General features: G+C 34.1%; 2 long non-coding RNA genes across 2 annotated transcripts in view; one reads left to right on the top strand and one right to left on the bottom strand.

Annotated features, from left to right (window-relative positions):
* LOC149264554 (uncharacterized) overlaps positions 1–9785 on the bottom strand; it is an 89325-nt gene extending 79540 nt beyond the window's left edge. The window contains exons 1-3 of the long non-coding RNA XR_016259751.1: positions 9200–9785; positions 8777–8833; positions 3872–3952 (exon numbers count right to left, since the gene is read on the bottom strand). This is a non-coding gene — a long non-coding RNA (uncharacterized LOC149264554). The remainder of the gene's footprint in view (positions 1–3871; positions 3953–8776; positions 8834–9199) is intronic.
* LOC149264553 (uncharacterized) overlaps positions 1–15051 on the top strand; it is a 78112-nt gene extending 63061 nt beyond the window's left edge. The window contains exon 3 of the long non-coding RNA XR_016259757.1: positions 14280–15051. This is a non-coding gene — a long non-coding RNA (uncharacterized LOC149264553). The remainder of the gene's footprint in view (positions 1–14279) is intronic.
* The last annotated feature ends 5061 nt before the right edge of the window (positions 15052–20112 follow it).

Raw genomic sequence — 20112 nt, 5'->3', positions numbered from 1 at the left:
CAAAGGCCGAGTCGACCGGTTGGGCTATGACTCGGACCAACTCGGCCGAATCAGAGTCGAAACGCCCAGTTTTTAAAACAGTGGTTCTAGGTAGGGATCCATAAGCCACATTCCATAACTCCCTATTCATTACACCATTATTAATATAAGATTTAGGACATCACCATTATTAATATAAGATTTAGTTTACCTTGTATCATTGTTTTGCATTTTCCCATTGAACAAAGGGTCATTGCCAACAGTAAAGGCCATTGCCATAAAATGCAAATACAAGTAGTTAGAACCCACCCCAAACACATGTACATAATCCACATAGCCTAAAGATGGTAGTACAATCCACTCTGAAAGTACTCACGGTCTAGAGGCCATGGGATAAGGGGAATAAGTATCATCCTTTAGTGGCATATAGAGATCGAGCAGATTTGGGCATGGAGACATATCCATATACAGATAACGATGCATAAACTAGTTGATTGCTCTAGAAGTCTGTATTCATAGAATCTGTATCTATGAAGCTAGTGTACGGATGGTAATTTAACCTACATTAAGCTGACATATTATACGGGAATTTTCTCTACACGAGTCTGGAGTGGGTACTTATAGATTATCCTATAGTGATACTGGTAAATCTTATTACTACTCTTAGAGCTTTCCATTAAATATTACTCCGTGAACCTGGCATAGATACTGTCAAACCCTACTTTATTAATCAGGCATGGGTACTTTTCAACCTGACTCTTATAAGTAGCTTATCATGTATGCTATCTGGAAAATCTCTTTCATAACAAGGTGTGTGGGCATGGGAATTGACATGAACCTGGCCTAGGTATTGGGATGCCTTACTCTTAGAGCCTGGCATATATAGGCTAAAGACTATTTTGTAAAATCTAACTATTCTTAGAGCCTGCCATCAAATATTACTCCGTGAACCTGGCATAGATACTGTCAAACCCTACTTTATTAATCAGGCATGGGTACTTTTCAATCTGACTCTTATAACTAGCGTATGTTATCTGGAAAATCTCTTTTATAACAAGGTGTGTGAGGGCATGGGAATTGACATGAACTGGCCTAGGTATTGGGACGCCTTACTCTTAGAACCTGGCATATAGAGGCTAAAGACTATTTTGTAAACCTGATGTATGTACGTGGGAATTTAGATTCTTTGAACTTGGCCTTCGAGGGATAGGAATTTCTACAGCGTGAACCTTGTCTGGGTATCAGTTTGTCTTAGATGTTGAGAAATGTGTAAGCCATAGTTAATTGGAAAACAAGCATGAATCTGTCTTCAGTTTGGTGCTCTCGAGGAAATCTTAGCTTGTTTTTTCGCTCTACATTCCGTGTTGTAAAGTAAACATTTGGTGCTAGCAATTATGGGAATCAAAGACGATTTACAATTGGATTATTATTGTTGTTCAATAATGCCTAGAGCCATCTCTATAGCACTTCATTCCATAATATACTTTATCTATACAAAGTCCTATGGGATTTGAGGGTTCATTCCCTAATATACTTTATCTCTACAAAGTCCTATGGGATCTGAGGTGGCTGTTGACTTGGAGATTCTTTTTGTGACAAGGCTGTCTTTTGTGCAGAGATAATTATAGTGTAGAAAAGTTTTGGGAGCAAAGATAAGGATAAGGACTTTGTAGAGATAAAGCATATTAGGGAGAGAGTTTAGGGTGTTTTAAAAATTTAGAAGTTGTTTTTGTGGCAGACTGTATCTGTATTGTATGGACAGTATTGTGTATCCATACTACAGCCACACTCCTTAAAAATACGGCAAAATCTTGTTACTATTATCAGATGACCATGAATAAAGACTTAAAGTAGCAAGTTTACTGCAAAATTATTTAGAAAAACAAGCATGAATCTGTATTCAATTTGGTGCTTTTGGGGAAAACTATGCATGTTATTTAGCTCTACATTCTGTGTTATAAAGAGAACTTTTGGTCTTAGCAACTATGAATCGAAGACAATTTACAACTGGATTTATTATTGTTGTTCAACAATAGCCCGAGCCATCTCTATAGCACTTCATTCCTTTCACTAATATACTATGTTTATATAAAGTCCTATCGTATCTGAGGTGGCTGTTGACTTGACGATTGCCTTGGGAAACCTTTATCACTATTTCCTAATGCCATTCAAAATTAATTTTGTATGAATTTTGTTAAATTAAACCCACCTAATAAATATTTTTAGTCCACCCAAGCCATGTTGACAATGTGGGTGTTAATAAAGAGGGCGATACATTTGAACCTCGAACAAGTACAACCAAAAATCAAAATCTGATGTCATTAGAAACTTTTGCTGTAGACCAGGAAGGTCAACGCACATAGCTGGTGGCTAGCATTCAAGACTATTTGAATGGGTTGTCATTCTTTTTTCGTTAATCCGTAAGAATCTATGTAATTTAGTTTACAATATCAAAAACTATTTGAATGGTTGTCATTTATTTTTCGTTATTCCTTAAGAATCTATGTAATTCAGTTTACAATATCATTAGTATTTAAATGGCAGTTTCATGCCTTATATTAGATGCGGGCATACTTTGTTCTCCGGAGAAGCACACCTCTACATGAACACATTCAATATTTTTAATGCAAAAATGTGACTTATGGCAGCTTGTGTAAAGTAGAGAACTTTTGAATCAATTTGGCTCTAATTTTGGGGATTGCAGTTCCTGTTGATATTCACCAGGTTCTAGCGTGTGCACATCCTTAATACTCGAGGATTGAAAGTAGAGTTTCCTGTGTCACGAATGTCTAAACTAATTTAGACTTTTCCCATTTTGTGCCTTTGGGGAATGTATTGACATCCTGAATACTCTAGGATTGAAAGAAGAGTTTCCCGTGTCATGAATGTCTAAATTAATTTAGTCTTTTCCCTTTTGTGCCTTTGGGGACTGTATTGACATTGACATTCCACAATGGATAACTGAATAACTGAATGTTGTTATTTGCTACAAGTAGAGCAATCCTTCCCTATGTTACGGGTTTTGTGAGATAGATAACGTAACATATGGCTCTTACAACTGATTTCCAACTGTAACACATTGGCATCTGATTTACTCTCCTTGTTTTTTAATCCCTAATTTTTCATGATTGGGAAGTCAGTAACAAAAGAAAAGTCTCCCTAGATGGAAAAATCTCATCCCATGGACATATGTCATCTCAATGAATAGAAGGCTTCGAAAACTAATTTATAGGTGGAAAACATAAACGAACTTAATAATTTATTTCAAACGAAAATAAATAAATGAAAATACTAGTTCTTTCTCAATAAAAAAACCTCATTCGATAAACCAAAGCAATTAATTTAAATATACCCAATTTTTAGAAACCAAACCAACTAATTTCAGCCAAATAAAAATATAAAGAAAGAGATGAATTATTGTCAAAATAGAGTTGTGAAAATAATTTTCGATCATATATAATGAATATAATATGTAATTTTCATACAAAATTAGAAAAATAAAATATACAGGTTGATTATCTAAAAAATATTAAAATGAAATTTATAAAAATTTAATAAGTGTAAAGTTTTATTAAAATCTAAGATTAAGTAATTTGGTTTTCTTTTTATAGGTGGATATAGAGGTAGTTCGGAGTCGAGACTATGTTCATCTATACGAGTGGTTTGAGGAGTCTAATGTATGTATCTTGATTATTAGGTTTTCAGGTCTCCTTATAACTGCACTTACTCGAGCACTCAATACATCCGCTCTCTGTTATGATCAGAGGTTATGGCAGATGCGTGAGGCCTACATCCAGAATGCTGTGTTCCGTGACACGAGTAAGCCTAATGCAAATGATATGCACTAAGAAAAAAAAAAGCAAAAAAAAGTAAGATGATAAAGTGTAATTACCTAAAAACGAAGTGACAATTACATAACGGAGAAAAACTGCAACAAGTTCATGGTTTCATCTCCTATTTCTCTCTCTCTGCCCTGTATTTAACATAATAATAAGTTAAACAAATAATTTTCATCCATTATTATATCACATGAGTAAAAATATCACATTTAAAATAATGCACACATTTATGTATGAACAAAAACCTATTACATAATGTCAAAGAAAGTTTATGAGTTAGACTCCACAACAACTCAGTAAAAGGCAAACTCAAATTGGGATGCGACCTAGCTATTGGGCTACGCATAACACTGTGTGATAAAACTGTTAAACAAATAATTTTCATCCATTATTATATCACAAGTGGAAATATCGCATTTAAAATAATGCACACATTTATGTATGAACAAAAACCTATTACATAAAAGAAATTACATGAGTTATTAGATTCCACAATAACTCAGTAAAAACAAACTCAAATTGGGACGTGCACTAGCTATGGGGCTTCACAAAAAACTGTGATAAGTAGCTTATTAAGAAGTCAATAAATTAAACGAAGCATCTGTTTCTTAATGGAATTGCTCTTCCTCCCTTGTGCAAATACAAATATCCTATATTATCTCATTGAAACTTTTCCAGAGAGAACGAGAAAGAATCATCTTCACTCTTAGGAACTTGATTTTTTTGGGACATTAAGATGATTGTTATTTATGGGATTTTCTTTATTTTGATATTGAAAAAATATACAATACTACTTTTTCAATAATTTACAATGGGACCCTATATCAACCCTTTTACTTCCGTCACTTCGGTCAGAATATAGATCCATTTCCAAACAAAAAAAAGTCTTTAATCAACCCTTTTACTTCCGTCAGAATACAGATCTATTTCCAAACAAGGAAAAGGACGACTTGCAATCAACACAATGAGCGTAGTTTCTCTCTAAGCATTGGAAGTAGCTACGCAACAAGCTGAAATAGTGACAACTAAGGATGAGGCGAGCCCTCAAATACATCGATCATTAGGAAAATTTGTCCTAAATAAAATGTGTTTTTTTATGTGTCAATTAAGATTCACCTAGAGTAGATTCTAAAATAATGGGAAACTCTGTGTTTCTCAATTAAGCTTCATCATAGAATCCATACGTCCAAGTTATGATTGTTATGTAAAGATGTCATTGATTTAAAACAATAAGGTTATGTTGAATTTGATATTGTTCCTCGTAGTCACCTAAATTGGATACTAAAATGGGAACCTCAAATTTTCTCACATTACTATTCTAAAATAATGGGAAACTCTGTGTTTCTCAATTAAGCTTCATCATAGAATCCATACGTCCAAGTTATGATTGTTATGTAAAGATGTCATTGATTTAAAACAATAAGGTTATGTTGAATTTGATATTGTTCCTCGTAGTCACCTAAATTGGATACTAAAATGGGAACCTCAAATTTTCTCACATTACTATGAATGTTTGTTAGAAGTTTTTCAAAAAGTTTAAATAAAACATAAAAAACAACATCCACAAAATCTACACAAAGGATTGGAAATGCCAAGTGAGTAGATAAATAAAGTTAATGATCAGATACATAAGGCTGATAGTGAAGAAAGCCATCATGGAGAATATTAATCTCCGAGCCATTTTAGTGCACTCACAGTTATAGAAACTCTGTGTTTCTCAATTGCTTCATCATAGAATCCATATGTCCAAGTTATGATTTTTACATAAAGATATGTCATTGATTTAAAACAATAAGGTTATGTTGAATTTCTACTTTCTAGTGCACTCACAGTTATAGAAACTCTGTGTTTCTCAATTGCTTCATCATAGAATCCATATGTCCAAGTTATGATTTTTACATAAAGATATGTCATTGATTTAAAACAATAAGGTTATGTTGAATTTCTACTTTCTATTATGATATTGTTTCTCCTAATCACCTAAATTAGATAGATTCTAAAATGGGAATCTCAATCTCTCACATCACTATGAATGTTTGTTGGAGGCTTTTCAAGAAGTTTAAATAAAACATAGAACACAACTTCCACAAAATCTACACAAAAGATTCGAAATGCCAAGAAGTTTAAATAAAACATAGAACACAACTTCCACAAAATCTACACAAAAGATTCGAAATGCCAAGTGAGTAGATACATAAAGCTGATAAGCCATCATGGAGAATATTAATCTCCAAGCCATTTTATTGCATTCACAGTTATAGAAACTCTGGGTTTCTCAATTAAGGTTCATCATAGAATCCATATGTCCAAGTTATGATTGTTACATACAAATATGTCATTGATTTAAAACAATAAGGTTATGTCGAATTTCTACTTTCTATTATGATGTTGTTCCTCCTAATCACCTAAATTAGATAGATTCTAAAATGGGAATATCAATCTCTCACATCACTATGAATGTTTGTTAGAGGGATATCAAAAAGTTCAAATAAAACATAGAAAACAACATCCACGAAATCTACACAAAAGATTGGAAATGCCAAGTGAGTAGATACATAAAGCAAATGATTAGATACGTAATGCTGATAGCGAAGAAAGCCATTAGATACGTAATGCTGATAGCGAAGAAAGCCATCATGGAGAATATTAATCTCTTACCCATTTTAGTGAACTCACAGTTATAAAATCATATAAAACCCAACAACAACTACACAATAGACTTCAAATCCGGAGGAAAACTAACCATGTAAATGATTAAAAATTGCAAGTGAAATAAAGTGGTAGGTCTTTAGAGAGTGGCATTGACATCTGCATAATTTTTTGCTTGAAAACAATTTACTACAACGAAAAAGGATTGCTTCGGTGAAAAGCACCAAGCTCTTCCAAGCCTAGGTCTGGTTGGATCATAACATCAAATATACATCTCTTGCACGAGAAGAGATGGATGTTGGGGAAGGTCATTTAAATGTCGGGGAAATGACATTTAAATCTAAGAGATCCAAGACAACCGATGTAGAATATTTGAAAAAAATTGAAAGAACATGCAAATGCATGTATGCTTCCCATTGAAGGAACGAGTCGCCCATGAATGTGCTTTTGGATGCATCCTAATTACTCAAGAAGTCATGACTGGGTATGAAATGAGAGGTATTTAAATGTTTTTCCACTTCATTTTTAATTCAAGTTAGATTAAAAATTAGACGAAAATATTATTTCTCAGATTGAAAATTTATAGTTTTCTCATATCATTAATGAGTAATCCTATCCCTGAGTTTTTGGACTTTCATTTCAACCAAAAGTTTGCATGAAAAAATGCTCGAGTATCCAAATTTCATTAATGAGTAACCCTATTCCCTGAGTTTTTGGATTTTCATTTCAACCAAAACCTGAGGGAAAAAGTTTGCAAGAAAAAATGGTTTAGTGCTGAGTATTTGTTATTGAAGAGACTTGTGAGGTGTGTAATAAATGTGCCTCTAACAAGGTGTTAATATCTCCCAATATCTCACACCGGTATACCATGAGACCTCACACCTTGTCACTCGTTCAGACACCCTGTATAGTAGAACATATGGTCTTCTCGAAGGGCAACTCCAAAAAAAACTCTTTATATTATAGTCTTCTCGAAGGGAGAGAGGGAGAATATGGGCAACTCCTAAAAAACCTTTTATAATTAAAAGGAGAGGGCGAATTTAGTAAAACTTTAATATGCATAGAGGGATTATTGTGTCCGGTGGTGATCCACCATGAGGGGCTAAAGTGAATGCATTACTTAACTTCATCAGAAGTAGGGTTAAATGGGAAGGAGATTTCTGCGTAGAATCTTTTGTAAATAAAAATAATTTGTACAATGATTCTTGTGAACCTTGTTTAACTCAACAACTTATCATTTAGGAGCTATCGGAGATTACATGTATGATGATTGATCGATGGATTTGGAAGAATAGATGATACAACTTTATCCAAATATAAGACTCAAACATGCTTGATATTTATCCATTTATAAAACTCAAACATGCTTGATATTTACGGATGATAGTAGGCACGAGTGACTAAAGAAAATATGGAAAGTTATTTTGGCTGAATGTGATAATATGGAAGAAAAGCAAGCAGAAAGAAAGATTGAAACCAGATCAAAATAATCAAAGGTACAGAGGAAAAAAACACAGGAATTTAGCTCTAAACACGAAAATAAATGATTTAAGAAAAAAAACATCAAAGGCACAGAGAAAAAAACAGAGGAATTTAGCTCTAAACACGAAAATAAATGATTTAAGAAAAAAACACAGAGGAATTTAGTTCTCAACACGAAAATAAATGATTTAAGAAGAGCACTAGACAATTGTAACCAACACAATTCAGAGAAAAGCGAGGGGAAGGAAAATTTAAATTTAACTTCATCTATTCCTTTTTAAGAAAGAAAACAAAAAGTAATGCCAAAAAATAAATAGATATATCCATCCTTCCTAAGCATTAGAGAGACAATTGTAACTAACACAATTCAGAGAAAACAAGGGGAAGGAAAATTTAATTTAACTTCATCTATTTCTTTTTAAGAAAGAAAACAAAAAGTAATGCCAAAAAATAAATAGATATATCCATCCTTCCTAAGCATTAGAAAAACTAAACTATGGGTAAGAAAACATAAAGATTATTTAAAGGCATGACACTTAAAACAAAATTATCACTGCTCTTGACTTTCTTTGTTGAGAATACACTACGTTAGCCATCAGAAAACAAACAAAATAATCAATAAAACTTTAGCAGGAACATGAACAAGAAAAAGTAAACTACAGGAGGAAAAACTTAAAATTAATTTAGTAAAGTAAACTACAGGAGGAAAAACTTAAAATTAATTTAGTAAAGTATATGTTTTTTCTTCCTCATAATGAAAAAAGAAAACATAATAGCCAAGAAAATGTGGACACTTCTCAGAACAAAAGCAAACGTTAACTTCGTACCTGAAGCTGAACACCAAGGGAAATCCAACACCAATTTCAATTACTTCATCACAAACCCTGCTCACAAGGAAAAATTACAAATCGGAAATTAAAACTTATCCAACACCAATTTCAATTACTTCATCACAAACCCTGCTCACAAGGAAAAATTACAAATCAGAAATTAAAACTTATTTTATTCTGAATTCCTGATGGTCAAATTGCCATTACAAATCAGAAATTAAAACTTATTTTATTCTGAATTCCTGATGGTCAAATTGCCATCATTGTAGGACAGGGAAAGAAACACAGATAAGTATTTCCAATGTATTGTAATATAACAAAATCATATAATAATAGAATAAAACTACAAATACAGCTCAATGTCCTTCCCTGAAATTGAAATTAAAATTAAAATTAAATCCGATTCACATTCACAATTACCATTATTTTTGAGACACAGCGGTTGGAGATCACATCAAGGTTCCTGCGATCCACAAATTACCACGCCATCAAAGTATCTTTGGCTAGAATTTCTCTGTTTCTCTCTCTCACAGACTCTGAGCACACAAAAACATAAGACAGAGATATAAACAAGACTCTGAACACTCCAGAACACATAAGACAGAGATGGGAGCGCTCCAAAGACCACACCACAATCCACAAACGCAAATAAAGACAATATAAGCAAGATTCTGAACACACAAAAATACATTAAGACAACACAGAGACGGAGCAATCGAAAGACCACAGCACAACAGAGAGAGAACAGAGAAACAAAAATGCAATGTAACACTGATCTCAACTGTCTTATATATTGCACAGAAAAGCTCTGTCTGACTTCAACATTATAACGTTCAAATTCTCTCCACCTTCAGATCCAATAGTCACCCTTGGATCTGCTTTTAAAGCAAAACGCAATTTCAATTCGTTTTATGACCCTTGGATCTGCTTTTAAAGCAAAAAGCAATTTCAATTCGTTTTATGACCGTCATAGAGATCAAGATCAGTCGGACAATTCAACAGCAACGGATACGGAAATTTATAAAAAGCAAGTCTGTCTTCTGAATTATTTCTATTTCAGAATTTAATACCAGTCATCAGAAAATAATTCTTGCATCTTTTAAAAAGTTATAATTAACGTGATAAAATATAATTTTAATTTAAAATTTAATTATGTATATTAAATATTTTAAAATTGCTCAAAAAAACAGGTAGAAAAATAAAAATTAATAATATATTCAATTCATCAGAAAATGATTCTCGCATCTTTTAAAAAGTTATAATTAACGTGATAAAATGTAATTTTAATTTTCTTTTTCTTTTAAAAAGTTATAATTAACGTGATAAAATGTAATTTTAATTAATTAATTAATTTATTTTTCAAATTAACGTGATAAAATTTAAAGAAAAAGTTATAATTAACGTGACAAAATGTAATTTTAATTTAATTTAAAATTTAATTATGTATATTAAATATTTTAAAATTGCTTTAAAAACAGGTGTAAAAATAAAAATTCAATAACATATTCAATTTTATTTTATTTTTAAAATAGAAATATTTAATCAATAATATATTCAATTTTATTTTTTAAATAGAAATATTTAATCAATAATATATTCAATTTTATTTTATTAAAAATCAATAATATATTCAATTTTATTTTATAATATTTAATCATTAATGATGACGATGATGGTGGTTAATGTCCGCTGAGACCAAACAATGGTCTATCGGACCTAAAGAAACAAATTATTTATTTTGATTTAAGATTTTATTCCTGTACGCGGGGCACTCTAAGAGGAAGTGGTTTTCGTCTTGGATGTTCTTATTCTCACATATATGGCAGATCCTTTCCATCCATGGCGTTTTAGGAACTGCCCATTCACTATGGAGCTCATGAGAATTCGTTCTAATCTTTGCTATATTAATTTTCTTCTTTGAGCTAGTTAAAATAGAGAGATACTTTTGATCTTCTAGGGTGGGGTTGATGACCTTTTGATAATAACTTAATTTTCTTTTAGTTGCTAAATCTTTCTCACACTACATTTTTTATTTGAACTTAGAAGTAACAATATCTTTAATGTTATTTATGTTTTGCAATGCATCATTTTCGTTGATCTCCCAATAGTTTAACCAGGCCCTTGTGTCTTTATGCCACCCTCGATTGAGCCTTAGGTGGTTTTGGCTAGAATTTAAAGCTAGCTTAGGAAGTCTATGATTGTCTATGTTATTGAGTTTGTGCTTGTACGACAGAAACCTAAGCATAACTAGGCTCTCAATAGGGGAAAGACCTGCTTCTATAAGGAGAATAGGATAGGGTGTATTACTTTTAATTTTCAGGTTATAAGTTATAAAACGCTTCTAGATTTGCTCAATCTTTTTCCATGATTCTCTGGAGATGCTGCAACCCCAAACCTCACAGCCCCTCACAGCCATATAAGATAACAGGAGTGACTAAAGTTTCAAAGAGGAACTTCTTTTTATCCCACATTACGAGGTTTGCTATTTTACAATTATTTTCAAGACCAAAATAAACTTTCCACCCCCCATTAATCCTTTTCTCAATGCTATGGTTCCAGTTGAGCTTGTAATGAATATTAATTCCTAGGTACTTGTAAGAATACACTTTCTCCAAGTAATTATTGTCATACATAAAATTAGCGTAAGTGTCCTTGGATTTGATAATCATAACTTTTGTTTTGTTAGTGTTAACAGTCATACCAATGGTAGAGCAGAAATCCTTAAGAAGCCTGAGTTGCTTATCAAGATCAGATGGGCACCTTGCCAAAAGAATCAATATCGTCAACATAAAGAAGAAGGATGACGACTATCCGAGCTAAGATCGTGCCATCACATCCTGCTTCCTCTAAATAGCCTTCGAGCTTATCGATGTAAATGCCAAATAGGGTAGGGGAGAGGGGGCAACCTTGTTTAACTCCGATGTTACACTTAATATCTTTCGACCACCCCTCATTGCTCTTTAGCTTGACAATTACATTTTCGTATAACCTTATAGCGGCAGCTCTCAACTGGAGAGGAACCTTTAGCTCTTCTAATCTATTCCAAAGGTTGTATCTAGGAACCGTATCAAAAGCCTTTCTAAAGTCCACAAAGCAACAAAATAAATTGGATTTATCATTACGACATTCCTCCGCAATGATCCTAAACCTGAAACCTGCTTGGCCTTTAGCCCGCTTACCTTCACTTTCAAGCCATATGCTTAACTTCTTTTCCAAAATACTACCACATAACTTGGCTAAGAGAGGGCTAATATATTCAATTCTATTTAATTTTATTTTTTAAATATAAATTTTTCTTACTTTTATTATCTAATTTTGTTTTACTTTTTAAATAGAATTGTTTTTTTACTTTTATCACTTAGTCTAACGAGGTGGAAGAGTTGCCCGGAAAGTTATGGAAATTCCGGTTATATTTAGAAAAAATCCGCAATGATTTTTGTAAATCCAAATTATAGTTGTTAAATTTCAAAATATTTCAAAATTTTAGATGTCTTAGATGTTTTTGATGGTGCTGAATCCATTTCCACCATCAAAAACACGATTCAAACACTGCCTCTACAAGATTTTTTGAAATTTTTTTGCTAGAATTCCAGCCACTTTTGGCCGTCTAGGCAATTCCTCTGCCTCGTTAGACGACTCCTTACTTTTATTATCTATTGTTATATTTTTCATTTGCTATATTTAGATAAACCTTTTTAACTTTTATTATTTATTTTTATTTTAATTTTTTTAATAATTTTTTTTTTTTACTTTTATTATTATCTATTAATATATTTTTCATTATCTATATTTAGAAATGGAAATCTGGTTAATTTTGTTAATGATATATATATATATATATATATATATATATATATATATATATATATTTCACTGGAAGAAATAGTGCACTTGGAGCACTATCATGATACCTCAGACCAAACTTCCCCAGGTAACAGTAAGACCACCCTTTTTCAGTCATTTATATATTTACTACATTTTTATAAAATGAATATAAATAATATGTTATTTTAAATATAAAATTATTTTATTTTATAAATAAAATAATATAAATAATATATTATTCTAAATATAAAATGAATTTTAAAAATAAATTTATTTGATTTAAATCTAATAGTTATATATTAATGATAAAATTAAAAAAATATTAATAATATAATTTAATCAATAAAATATATTTATAACATTGAAATAGTTAAAAATGATGCCACTCTCTACTTTAAAATGATGCCACTTTCTACTTATTTTCTTTATTTTATTATATATCTAAATTTAGTTTTTGCATAATAGTTATTTTATTGGCTAATAATGATAAAGAGTTAATAATTTATTTTAATTAATTAAATATATGTAAAGAGTTAATAATTTATTTTAATTAATTAAATATATTTAAAGTAATTTATAAAATACAAGTTATTAAAATGACGACACAATTCAGGGAGGGGTTTTCTTTGCCTCCAGTAAGCAAAGAAGATCAAATTTGTTAGGGTCGAGGGGAAGCATCTAACAAGCAGGTCGAGGAGTTTTTCTTTGCCTCGAGGAAGCAAAGGAGATCAAATTTGCTGGGGTTTAGGGGAGGCATCTAACAACTAGGCGGAATAGATCAAATTTTGGGAGGGGTTTTTCTTTGCCTCGAGTAAGCAAAGAAGATTAAATTTGGTGAGGTCTAGGGCAAGTATCTAACAAGCAGGGGGAGGGGTTTTTCTTTGCCTGAAGCAAAGAAGATCAAATTTGTAGGGGTTTTTCTTTACCTGAAGCAAAGAAGATCAAATTTGTAGGGGTTTTGGGGAGGCATCCAACAACTAGGCAGAATAGTTCGTTCAAATTTGCTGAGGGGTTAATGGAGGCATTCAACAACCAGGTGGAATATTTGGCATTACTCCCAGAATTGGAGTTGGCTCGCATCTCAGGAATTCATCGACTCGCATCGCAGGAGTTCATCACGTGCAGGTTTACGGTGACTCTATGATAATCATAAGTCAAGCGAGTAAAGCTAAAGGCAACACTGAGCAAAGCATGCCTCAAATGCTGCATCAAATAAAACTTCTCCCAGGCCAATTTGATGGGGTTGATCTTTACCATATTAAATGAGAACTAAACTTGGAGGCAGACTCGTTGGCAACCAAGGGGTGCATCTTGACATAACGAGGTCATTTAAGAACAAATGGAGGGGCCATCACAATTCAACCAATTCCATGACATCCATAAGCAATACAATTGGCAAACATCCATTATTGGATATCAAGAGCGAAGGCAGAGCATTTGTTTAGCTTTGATGGAATAATCATGGAATTGATGAATGCTGAGGAATGCTGGACTAAACACTCTCACTTAGCGGAGAAGAATGGAGTTGTTTTTAATGTTATTTTTTGGACTTTTGGTATTGGAATTCAGGGAAAATTTAAAGTGAAATCTTGATTTGTGTTATTTAAATTGGTTTTTTTACTATATATATGGATTCAACACTTTTAAAACTCACTCTGTTACTTGGATTGTGCAGGATTACCAAGGTTGCCTCCAGCTTGGGAAGGCTCGAAACAATAAAGGAGAAGTCAGAAAGCCGATGCGAGTGGAGGAATGTAAAGGAAAGTATAAAGAGAGGGCTAACAAGCCGAGGAGCTTAAAACAGAGTAGAAGTGGGATTTCTCTTTGCAAAGCAGGAACAACAGAGCAAAAGGCGATTGCAATGGCAAACATTGGAGGCTCCAGGGAGATAGATGGTGCAGAAACTCAACAGGAAGGTGCACTGGACTATGCAGTAAATCTCTCAGTACACCTGGAGGAAATGCACGCTCACAATTCTTTAATCAACCAAAAAATCAGACTTCTGGAAACAAAGGTTGACAAGCTCCAACTGGTAGTCGACAGGTTAACAACACGTGGATAGAGCAGTAGCAGTAGCCCTGGGATCAGTTGTGGACGTCCATCCAAACGGGACAGAGGATGATGTGCAGAACTTTCAGAACCCAGGAGCGCAGAATGGGGTCCCCCTCATTGGGAGCACCAATTCGGAAGAGCCACCCCTGCTTCAGCTGGTGAATAAAGAAGAAGCCCAGGTCAACGATGACAATGGGAACATGTAGTCTTTTTTTTCATTAATCCAAATAGTAGAGTATGTATTGCAAGTACGTAGAGATCTTAGGGGTTTTTAGGAAATGGTATGAACAAAATCTATATACTTGCCCGACTATTTTTTCAAAAAAAATTATATACTTGCTAGGCTATTTTTCTTTTGAAATAGTGTAAAGAGCTCACAAATTAGCTCTGAAAATAAGGGAAAGTCAAGCAAGTTTATTATAAAATCTGGCAGAAATTTTTGGAAATCTGGATTACAATTGCCAAACTTCAGGATTTTGGGTGCCCCAGGAGTTCTTGATAATGCTAAATTCATTTCCACCATAAAAAAACAATTCAAATAATCTAGCAATCTGATTTTTTGAATTTTTTTTACAGATTCCAGCAGGAAATCTGTCAGTCCGTTCGAATTTGTGGCGTCAATAGACAATGCTGTTTGAAATTAGTGGATGAAGAATGGATATAATATGTAACAGGTTCTGGCCTGTACTTAATAGAAAATGATACTTGTTCTTTAAAAACAATAGACGACACAATTTTTACATTGACTATAAATGTATGTGGAAATGTATATACGGAAGAAAATTTACGTAGTGTATGTTGTGGCTCCTGGAGACAACCCCTAGGTTGAGGAGAGGTCAGTGCCTAGGACATCTTAGTCTCTCTTAAAGATAAATCAATGCAACTCAAGAGATGGATGTAAAATGATTTAGATTTTTGGTTCAATTATCTTTCTCAGATTACACTTGAATAATGTATTATTCCCAAGAATAAATGTTCAGGTCTGGTGGCTGACACACAAAGAATGCAACTTAATTTGTCATTGCAGTAAAGATGGAAAGGAGAAATAGAAGAGAGGAACCTGGTGTAGAGGGCTGAATAAACATAGAGTCTTCGACAACAAATCTCGGCAGAACCATGAAAAAAATAAAAGGAGTGAGGTGCATAAATTATGGAGCGTCTTTTAAGGCTTTCAACTGTATCTCTCATAGGTACTATAAGCTATTTCATAACACATGTAGTTATGCAATTTCATAGGTATCATTTGCTAATACATAACATAGATAAATTTATAATTTCGCAAGTTCAATCCGTTATCAAATAGCCTAAGTAAATCTGTGAATTAAGAGTGAATCTAGCAGCTACAATTACCCAATTTTTGAAGAAGAAAACACACATGAAGTGGAATACAGAGGAAGAACACATACTACATATCCCGAAAGGTTGGAATCACCAGAACTTCTTCATTAATCCTCTGGAATGAAATACGTGTCATGCCAAAACTTGTGGGATTGGCAAGACAATAACAACCTCTTGGAACCAGGAAAATCCCACCTTCTATTAAGTTCCTCTTCCCTTTTATAGGTGGAGAATTCAAACCAACAGTTAAAATATATTGAATGCTCCAGCCGTCTAAACTGGCCAACATTCTAAGCATGTGAGTGGCCTAGCTGTCCTAATAGATTTTGATTCCTCTTTGAAATGAAATCTTTACAAAACATAAACAAAACATGATGTGTCATGATTGACATAGAAAAATATCTCCATTGCCAATTCCTCTGATTTCCTAGGGTGGACTCAGGCTCCCTTATATGGATTCATGGCATGCTGATGATCTGGAGTTGTGGGGCATTGAAAAACTGATCACATTTATGCATCATTAACCTCTGAGAATGGGCCTTTGAGTGATCTCCATACTGAGAATTAATTCTTAGTCACACTGCACAAATATCAAAATGTACAACAACATGGCTTCTCTGAATTGATGGCATTGTTCTTCATTTAATCCCCTATAATGTGCACGTGATATTAGGGATGGCTTACTTCCTAGCATAAGACAAGACCAAGTTTTCCCATGCATATTGTGGTCCTTCTCGCCTTGACCCAACGATCTCTGCGGTCGCCATTACTCCCACGACACCAACCTTTTGCACACATTTAATTAGTTTTTGACCCATTCATCCTTCATGCTCTTTGTATCGTAGTATCAAAGCTTTCTCATATCATAACTCTATTAAAACAAATGTTACAAAGTCATAACAATTCGATGCCTTCAACCCCTTTGCTCTTAACCTCCCTTCCTATTTCTCCTCTATGGGACCAGGTGTTGTGACCAGAGGCTTAGCGCTCGGGGTCTATGGTATTTGAAATCCTATCGGGGGCCTATCCGTTAGTGTACTTGCACTCGCCCCTTAGTTCTTTTGGGTCCCTATAACCAAGCGCCAATAACGAATTGGAGCTCCTTTCATCGTAACTTTTCTCAAAAGGTTTTTATGACGCAGTTCCGATCTCCCCTACCTCCATAATACTTTATAGCGCCTAGGTGCTCTTTCCTCTGTATACCCTTAGTCCTCTGAGTCCTTGTAACCAAACACTGACAACACATCGGAAGCCCCTCTCATCGGAACTTTTTCAAAAAAAATTACACAAGAGTTTTGATATTCACATCTCGATAAGGTTCATAGCACTTAGATGCTAAATCTTCTCTGCGCTCTGGGTTCGATGGATCTCTCACGACCATGTGCTAGTCCACATTGGAAACCCTTCTCATTGGGACCTTTTCAAAATTCAATTTCAAAGGGGTTCTGAAAACTCCGACCTCCAATATTCTCCATAGCACTTGGGTGCTCCTCCCTTTCTACGCCCTTGGTCCTCTAAGGCCTCCTGAGCAAATGTCACTTAACATCAGAGCCCCTTCTTCGAATTGACACTTTTGATAAAACAATTTGACCGAAGTTACGAAAACTCCATTCTTTGAAAAATCGACCTCTGAATGATGTCATACTAACATCATCATTGCCACGTGGCGTCCCTTGGGTGGTGACATGTGTCACCCGAATTTGCCCTATTAGGTCTTCGAAAATGCCAAAACTGATTGTCACATGTCCATCGTATGGTCACGTCGTGTTGATGTCCGCTGCCACGTCTGCTTCCCGAGGCCAATCACCTCTTGCCATGTGTCTCCACTAAGGAGAGAGAAAAGGTCCTTGGGGTCCTTGGTTTTGCAATGATTTCCTTCGTATTTTCTCTGCTCTTCGCTACCTCGACGCTTGTAAAGAAATCCAATTTTTAAGGAGTCACGAAACTCCCATATTCCGATACCGCTCTACTCGGAGGTATTCTCCTTCTGATATCGGGTTTCAATATTCCTAGTTGTCCCCGGAATCCACCGTTCTGACATGTTATTTTGGATCCCTTTTAAATTAAGCGTTGCAGCTCCTCTGCTTCGACCCCCGATATCCTGATGTGCCTTCTGCTCTGATGTTTTGATATCGGGTCCCGATGGTCGGCCTTCCTTTCTAATTTTGGCCTCCAAATTTCGACACTTCCTCTTGCCTTTCTGCCTCTGAATTTCGGCTTGCGATTTTCGACTCTCCTTTTAGGCTTCGCCTTTAGTTAACCAAGATTTCACCAGTCCTTCTCTGCACCAGAGATGAAAAATAGGACTATTTGACACAAATATAAGATGGTATGATGGGTGACAACAATGTACATCCATGAAAGGTTTGAGGCAGGCTATACCTAGTTTGAGAAAAAAATAAAAGATACTAGCTGTCACTTAACCCTTACCAAGAGACCTATCTGCCTAAGTGAGTGAAACTAGATAACCTCCTAAGAAGTCATCGAAGCATGTTATTATAGCCAAAAACATGATAGTAACAAAAAAAAAAACAATATCACAAGATTCTATCTTGGTGCTTAGGAGTGACATGTGTGGTGTAGAAAACTATTGGGTTCTTCGTTCCTTACTTCGACTCAGCTGGATCCTCCCATTCTATTAGCATTGGAACATAATAGTCATCATCGACATGAAACATATGAATAGCAAGATGAGGAACGTTGACACCACCTTTGATGTTGATTTGAGCAACCCATTTCCCCTGGAGTTTGCGCTATTGTGCTTCATGGCTGTTGTGACATTTTTTCCATTGTGTTATGCATATTGGGACTTGTTCCTGGCAAACCAAGGTTCTCTTGGCTTTGAGAAGTTGAGGAGTTAGTAGCTAGAGTGGAATCCTGAGGCAAGGGAGACAGTATAAGATGTAAGCCAATAACGCTTGGTAGAGCTCTTAGAGCAGCCCGGGACTAACCCAAGTGAAAATCAAGGTTCTCCACCACCCATCAAGCACCACCATGGCCTTCTCCTGGTCTTTGAGAAGGCAAACCAACACATTTATAAGTGCCCATAGACCATCACCAAAATTGGTAATCTCCAAATCAACCACCATGCATCGATAGTGCCATGGTAAGCTATCATCCAAACATTTGTCTTCCTGACCATGCCACAAAGGAAGAGACGATCGTCCTCACCCTCTACCACCCCTTTTGGCTCTTTCACGCTCCCTTACAATTCTATGCTTATGCAAACTATTTCTGCTAGCATTCAATTATCAATTCCACCAAACTTCGTGGTAGCTTGTTGCGTGCGATTGAGTCAGTAAATAAGAAACATATTAGGGTGAGTGTGTGTTTCCCAAATTAACCATAAATGACGGGTGAATAAGGACATGCCACTTTAGCACATGTTTGGACATCGAACTGCGGAAAAGGCAGACGACATAAAGTAATAGGCATGCCATTGGGCAGTAAATGAGTGAGGGTTGTATATGCCCATCATTGGATTTAAGCAAGTACATTATCCAACGGTGGGCATATACAACCTTGTGCATTTACGGCCCAATGGTAAGCTAGTTATTTTTTGTCCAGACGGACTGGGAGCGGCACCAATCTCCGTGATTAGTTATCCCAGTTGTTGTGATCATGGAAACATTTAATGTTTCCCTCGACCAATGGGTCATCTAGATCCGAAGCAAAAATTAAATATATTTAATTTATTAATACTTTTATATTAGTTAAAATTATATATTTTATTTCTGTATTATATATTTTAATTTTATATAACTGCAATATTTTAAAATAGTTAAAAATAAAATATTATTTATATATATATATATATATATATATATATATATAATATAATAATAATTTTAACCATGTATAAACTATTTTGATGGATTTTTAATACATTTTCTTTTACTTCTCATTGATTTATTTTATATTTTAATTTTGGAGATAAAATGTATGTACAATTTATACACAATGGGAAAAATAATTTTCACATCTAAATTATATTTAAATAAATATATTTTAATTTTTAAAATTAAATTTAAGTGCTTTAATTCCACTATTTTATATGTTGTTCATATCTTTATATTTTTAAATGGAATTTGGATATTTTAATTTTGGTTTTGAGCTTT

This window comes from Pinus tabuliformis, chromosome 6, assembly GCF_031772625.1.
Source record: "Pinus tabuliformis cultivar Carrire ecotype Pingquan chromosome 6, CPIR1, whole genome shotgun sequence".
In the NCBI taxonomy this organism is placed as follows: Eukaryota; Viridiplantae; Streptophyta; class Pinopsida; order Pinales; family Pinaceae; genus Pinus; species Pinus tabuliformis.
Note: the sequence above shows the minus strand (reverse complement) of the source record. Positions and strands in the feature narration are given on the sequence as shown.